The sequence below is a fragment of the Equus quagga genome, chromosome 1 (genome assembly GCF_021613505.1).
Source record: "Equus quagga isolate Etosha38 chromosome 1, UCLA_HA_Equagga_1.0, whole genome shotgun sequence".
Taxonomy (NCBI): domain Eukaryota; kingdom Metazoa; phylum Chordata; class Mammalia; order Perissodactyla; family Equidae; genus Equus; species Equus quagga.
Window position 1 is genome coordinate 180,417,604 of NC_060267.1, and position 7,684 is coordinate 180,425,287.

Consider the following 7,684-nt stretch of genomic DNA (forward strand, 5'->3'; position numbering starts at 1 on the left):
TAATGCTTTCGTAGTTCTTAGGGATGCTGATGGAGCCATCAAAAAGTCATGACCAATTTCTAATCTAAACATACCACACGTATACCTTTATCGTGACTTGTGTCTACAGTCGATGTCTGTGTCTACAGTTTACTAAAATTCACAGAAGCCTTAGCTTAATTTGGAAGCAAGCTCAGATTTAGACCTGAGGAGGTATTCAGCAATGTAGGAATACATTTTTGGTTGTCACAGCTGAGAAGGAGTAAGGGTGGTTACTACTGGCGTCTAATTGGTAGAGGCCAGGGATGCTGCTAAACATCTTACAGTGCACAGGGCAGTCCCAAGAACAAAGAATTTCCCAGCCCAAAATGTCAATACTCTAAGTACTAAGATGGAGAAACTCTGTAATCTAATAAAATACTACTAATTTCGTGACTATAAACTCATTTCTCATTTGTCATGTATTCTTCGTGCATAGATTTAAAGTACCTGCCACCTTCAAAGACTGAACATAATAAGAGCCAGAATATGAACCTATTCTACATACCTGCCTTTCATACATTTAAACCATATTCAGAGATCACCAGCATCAGATGAAATGATGCATGTCAAAAACATTGTTGAGGGGTCGGCCCAGTGGCATAGTGATTAAGTTCACACACTCCGCTTCAGTGGCCCAGGGTTCACAGGTTTGGATCCCAGGCACGGATCTAGCACTTCTGGTCAAGCCACGCTGTGGTGGCATCCCACGTAAAACAGCCGAAGATCAACATGGATGTTAGCTCAGGGCCAATCTTACTCACAAAAAAAAAAAAAAAATGAAAACATTGTTGACTTTTTTTATTCCCAAAATACATGTAAGCTATTAATATGCATAAATCATTAACAATTCATGTAGTAAGTATATGAAAGAGCAAAGTTCTAATGGTTTCTATGCATAATTTTCACTTATAAACCTGTCTCCAGACTCTTTCTCAACCCCATTAAAGCCTTATCTGCATTAAACACAATATCCCCTCCATGACCAGGAAGAACGTGTGCAGCTCTCTTTCAACCCAGGAGATCTAAGCCACACACCTCACCTTCCACGACCAGAGGGCTCATTATATTCTGAATCTGCCCAATGTCCATTACGATGTTCTCACACTGTGGTATGGATTTATGTGAACATTTTGTTTGTTGGGCAAAATGCTAAGTAGAAATGAGCAAACAAATGGTTTCAAAAATGAGTATGAGGGAGAGAGTGAAAAAGGAAGACTGGGAACAGGAAAGGAGAGAGAGACGCTTTTTTTTTTAATTATCAAGGCTTGTGCCAGAGATGTTGGGGATTATTACTTCAGCTGTGTCCTCGCTCTGCCTCTGAAGCACTGCCATTGTCCACAATTTGTGACTTGGTCCTGCGTTTCTCTTGATCAACTTGTCAGCCTGTCAGTTAAAATTTACCATCAAGCAAAACTTTTACCAACTGCTACCCTTCTGCCCGTTGGACTTAAACCAGCTACTCTTCCCCACATTTTGTACTATGAACTAAATTGTGTGTGAAAATTACCTTTTATTGACTTTAGTGAGAGCCTTATGCAAACATCCGAGGGCAGATTTCAACTGCCCACTGCCAGAAGAGCCCTCTGTCCCATCTGCTGGATGCACATATCATTAAGACTTTTATTAGCCTCACAAATAGAGAACTCATTTTATGGTGTTAGCTAAAAATCTACAAAAGTCCTTGAAAGGCAACTCTTACTAGTCCTGGTAACCACTGCATCTGAGCAAATGCTGCTAAGAAACAGATTGGCAACAGACATTAAGATAAAAATGCCTCCAAATGATAGCACCAAAATGTAATTTCCTAAGTGTAAATTCATATTTTACATTAAACTGCTCCAAGAAAATATACCTACTGGCCCGCCGAAAATGGAGATTTTTTAAAACTTGTTTTGAAAGAAGAATAAGAAACTTTTCTCAGCAACACTGGAAAAACATGATTTCTTAAAGAAACCACTGTGAAGTAAAGACATGGAATAAGAATCACCATGAGAAGAAATCAAGAACTTTCTGGGAGATGGAAAAGTTGTAAAAGGCTTAACCTGTAGGGGCCCAGGGAGAAGTAATGACCTTTTACCAGAAGAAGAGAATAAAATCATGGAGGCCTAATATGGGTTTCTACAGTTCGGCTTACAATTACGCATTAAACAATTTACCCCTTGTGGATGAGTTCCCAAAGCCTGCTGAGATGTTGCACTCAGAGAAACGAGTACATGCTGTTTTTTCTTCTGTTGTGGTTTATTTTTATTAAAACAAAAACTTATGACAACTAAAAAAAAAATGCACTTTTGCAAAATTTTACTCTTTCCAAGAAGACCGACAGCATGGATGAACATTTGTCCAATGTTTGTAGTAAGTCCGACAATAAAAGACAATGGCTTATACATTCATGCCCAGTCAATGTCCTATGGGCTGAAATCCATAAAATAAAGGCAGCAGATGGCATACCTAAGTTTAATTTGCTATTTGATTTATCCTTGTGTTGCCACTCTGAAATGCAGATACTGAATGTTTATCTAACGCTGTTCGAAATCGCAAGACCGTGATTTGAACAAGTTTATCATGTAATCTGATGCTGGATCATCAATCCTGAGAATGAAAACTATAGCCCATCCACAGAGGCATTCCCCTTGGATTAAGAGGGACCTGTCAACAGCCAGTACTCTGTGTATCAGGGATGGCACTTCGTGCGGTGTAGAATCACGACTCATGGCAGTAAAGCAATACCAGAGACCATCAAGGGGAAGAGTGAGCTTTTGATTCTGCTGTTCTAATTTGAATTAGAGGAGATATTTGTGTGTGCTTCAGCCTTACCTCCCAACGTTCCCTGAAAAAACTGGTGTTTTGTTTAATTGATTGATGTGATCGCTTTTCCTTGTGGGTTCTTCTCTTGAACACTGTGCTACTGTCTTTGATTGTCCATTAGCATGTATACATCAGACCAATATTCTAGAACACCACATTCTAAAATGAAAACTTTTGAGTCTTATGCTACTGCTTCTGGCAGCTGTCAAAATAATTCCTGCTGACATCATGGTTAACAGACTTGCCTCCGAGTCAGATGAATGTTGGGGAGCAGCATGCCGTGCTGCAAAATTGTGAAGCAAGGTCATTAATTGTGAAGCAAGCTCAACCCTCCTTGCATTTGAAGATGAAAACTCTGAAGTAAAAGGAAACTGAACAATGAAAGATTCTGGAATCTTCTTTTAAATCTCACTCAAGGCATCCGTTTAGCTATTTAATTCTCAGAGTTCTTTGAAAGGATTTTATTATTTAAAAGTATGGTGATATAATACTAGTCCACCAAAGGGTCTGTAAAACCTCCCAACATTAAAGTATTTCACTCCTCAAGAGTGAAAATCCAAGTGCTAACATCCATTGTACTGATCATCTTTCTGAGCACTCAAACGTCAACTTCTTCAAATGACTGCAGGAGAATCTGCTGTCGACCTGTTTGCTACTCTCAAGTGTCAACCAGTGTGGTCATCATAGGGTTAGCCTATAAAATTACCTCATAGCACTATCACAGAGAGAAACACGAGAGTCTCAATGACTTAGAATCTGGGAACAGACAAAACCAATCTGGTTGTTAGAACCAGACTGCCAAATAGCAGCATCAGCTGCATTATCTGTGCGCCTGGGGGTTGCCCTTCCAAACTAATTTTAAGGATAAATTGAAATTGAACTGGAGCCATGCAAAGTAGAACACAGACCTTTTTGAAGATTCATACCAGGTAAACAGTACACAGGTTGTCAGAAAATATCGACTTTTTTTTTCAAGTTGATTTTATGCTTTTATTTCTCTACCCATATGGCATTTTATATTAACATTTATTTATTAAAACCCAGCCCTTTCCTCAAAAGGTTTTAAGGAGGTTTAATGTTCTGTTACAGCATTTTAAGAATAAAAATAGTTCCCCATTACCTTATAAACTAGAATAAAACAAATATTTCTCATATTTGAATACAGGTAGAAATGTACATCTCTTACAAGTTTGTTTCCAATAAAGTGAAGATGTTAATATGGAAATATATGTAATTTATTCATTCATATCTGAGGAGTTTTCCCTAAAATCCATCATCTAACACACAAAGATCAAAGCATTAAGATGGTCTATAAAAACCAACAAAGAGAAATGCAGGTGCAAAACAGGTTGATTTATTTGGCAGCATTCCAATTTACCCCCCTACTCCCCTGTCCTGATTAATTGCCCTCAGCAAGGAGCTGGAGCCTAGTGATGCTGTTTTCTTAATTCCTGTTGATGGAGTGTTGATATAAGGATAGAAAGAGAACGAACTGCCTTTTAACTAACCCGTTCTTCATGAGTTAATCAATCATAACTTGTCCATTTTAATTCTCTTCCAAATTCCAAATAGCGATACACTTGCAATTTCCAAATATTTGCATGATTAAAGTTGTCTTCCTTGTTTCAATAAGCAACCTCAAATTGATGAGTCAGGTAGTAAGATTTATGGGATGAAGTTGTCCCATTTACCTCCCAGCTTTCAAAAATACTGGTCTGCAATTCAGTAACAAACAACATTCCCACCAGAGATATGCAGACTATGCCCATCAATGGTGATGGTCATGCTTTTAAAAAAAAAATACACCAACATCAGTAGATGCCAGAGAGAAAAGCTAGCCAAGAAGATGCTTACTAGCCTCCCTCTTCATATCCATAAAAAGGCAGTTTATTTGAATATTAAACATAAGTACACAAAGCTAACAGGCCAGTGGTGCACCTGGATAACATTTTCAGGTTGAGTTTGTCCTCCTTGGAGCAATACCAACAGATTGGGTCATCAATCACTTATACCCATCAAGTTACAGGGACATTCTGTCTGCCTCACAAACAACTGGACAGTTCAGTTAAGATAAGGGTGTGAGCAGAATTTTCACTGAATTGACTAAGCCGATCAGTTATTTTGATTGGATGTAAACAAAAACAAAAGCTAACTCTTTTCAGAAATAACTCCCCTTTTAGGAGCTTCCTTCTTCTATCACCTAAAATCCTGTAGTGTTCTTAACATCAGAATTGAAGCCACAGCGTTCTCCTTTGATAGTAAATGGTCTAGCAATTGATGATAGAATATGAAAATGATGATGCTCATGATGATGATAATACAGGGTTTCTGAGAGAATAATTTTTATATAAATTTTTTTCTATTCAATATACTACAGCCACAAATACATGTACAAAGTACTTGAACGCCTTCAAGTCATTAGAACTGTTTTCTCTGATTTAACAGAAATTACACATTCCCTGACTTCTCTCTCTTCCCTTGTATCATCTGGTCCTCTAACAAACAGTGAAGGAGTCCTCTGTCTACTCCTCACCCATCAGTTCCAGGTAGCACTCAAGAAGAGAGAATGGTATACCCAGAAGCATCAACTGACCCAATCATTAAATCCACACTCTAAAACAAAGAAGAAAGATGTCAAGAAAACTACTCCACTTGCATGCCTGGCACAGCAGACCTTGAAGAGCATGAATCAAGCCCCTTTCATCTCTGAACACACCATAGCACTTAGCCCGGTGACCTTAATATTGAAGTCACAATAAACTCTTAGCCTTGAATAAAAGAGACCAAGAACCCATAGGGCCAAACTTTTAAGTTAATGTGATTCCATTTGTGAACTCAGTCTAGAGTTTCCCAAAATTTGTTCCCAAAACCACTGGTCCTAAGTGATGCTTTTGAAGAAAATGTCCCACAGCCAAACACACTGGAATGGAGCAATGGTCCTAAGTCTTCTAATTGTAGCTGGACTTAACCAACCTGGCACTCTATCATGAGATATGTTTGGGAAATGCTGTGTCAGAGTCCTTTTTTGATGATTTACAATAATACTGAAGACTCTAAAAAGCCCTCTTTTAGGAAAAGAGCTTATTTTGGGGGCCGGCCCTGTGGCCGAGTGTTTGGGTTTGTGCATTCTGCTTCAGTGGCCCAGAGTTCGCCAGTTTGGATCCTGGGTGTGGACCTACATACCGCTCATCAAGCCACGCTGTGGCAGCATCCCATGTAGAAGAATTAGAATGACCTACAACTAGGATATACAACTATGTACTGGGGCTTTGGGAAGAAAAAAAAAAGCGGAAGATTGGCAACAGATGTTAGCTCAGGGCCAATCTTTCTCACCAAAAAGCATACTTTGAAAAAAAAAAAAAAAGCTGGTTGTTTCTTGTTTAAAGCAAACATATTTGCCCTCAGAACTCTTTCCTATTTAAAACCATGGACTATGCTTGGGGAAATACTTTTCCAGAACCTGACATCACATAGGATGACTTATAACACCAAAGGGCAGTTTACAGAATCTCCAAAATCTCATGCTGCTATGTGAAACACAAATAGATACAAAGGTGCCTCTTGGCTTATTAATTACCAAAGCTGTGCATAAAAAATAAAAACTTAAATTTATAAAGTGAGATGGGAAGCAGAAATTTCAATATCTATGGAACATCCTATCATCCTGACCACTTAATTAGTTCAGAGAAATAGAGGCACCCACTGAGATTCAATCTGAAGATTTGGGTTAGAATTTTGGGGAATAAGAAACTATCTTTCCAATAGGATTACCAATCCAGTAGGATACAAAACTGGATCAGTTAGTGGCCATCCTGTTATCACATGGCAGAATTGACCAAAAAGAGAGACCTGGGCTTAACAAATATCGTTAACTGAACTTGTGAAACCAGCACTACTGCTGAACTTCTCAGTTACATGAACAATGACTTCTCTCTTTCATTTAGCTAGTTTAGACCAGGGTTGTTATGGATGATAGAATTGCCCTAGACGCCCTCCTTGCTGGCCATGGTGGAGTTTGTGCAATAGCTAACAGATCCTGTTGTACCTGTATTACTGCCTCAGGCAAAGTGAAACAGTCAAAACCGAAATTTAAGAAGAAAGCTACTTGGCTTTCTAAAGCAGACACTGATGGTTTACGGAGTTTGTTCACTTGGTTGGGTCTGGTACCCTGGGGAGGAATGGCTGAGGTCAGTGTTACAGATTGATTTCATCATGCTTCTTGGAGTCCTGTTGAAATTAACCTTAATTAAATGCCACATTAGACAAATTGAATGGATTTGGTCCCAGCCCCCATCAGTCAGATTAATCAGAGTTACCAACAGAGTAGCATGCTCATGGGAAAATTCACCAGAAGTCATGAGCATGAGAAAGGGTAGGTATTGTTCAGAGACAATTCTCCATGGATCCCTCTGTTTCTGCATGTCTTGGGACAGCTTTTTTCCTGGACTATCTTTTCAAAGATGTTTGTACAACAACAGCTTGGAAGAAACAAATGGCATCTCCCTTTAGGGCAAAATAAAGATCTGCCCTCCAGAATAATAAGGCTAATGTCTCCTCTGGGGCAAAGTTTGGGCAGAACTTGCTAGCAGCCCCCTCATAAGATTGAGAGTTTCCTAGACTCAGTATACCTCAATTGTGACGCAAACCTATGTACCCAGCGTAGGTTTGGGCCCACCTACACCTCATCCCCATAGGACTAGGGAATAAAAGGACTGCCACAAACATAAAGCTTATGCTGCCTGCTGTGCCATGTGTAATAAAGTCCTTTGATTCTGACCCAGCAGTTTTGTGTCTTCTGACAGCATCTATAAAACCGGTGGGGTAACTTTTTATCTTGCAGGTAGGACAAAATCTCAGA

At 39.2% G+C, this 7,684-nt stretch overlaps 1 protein-coding gene across 1 annotated transcript in view; it reads left to right on the plus strand.

The window, feature by feature from the left end:
• The window catches only part of CPB1 (carboxypeptidase B1), a 42,460-nt gene that overhangs the window by 184 nt on the left and 34,592 nt on the right, over positions 1 to 7,684 (plus strand). The gene's annotated exons all lie outside the window — the stretch shown is intronic.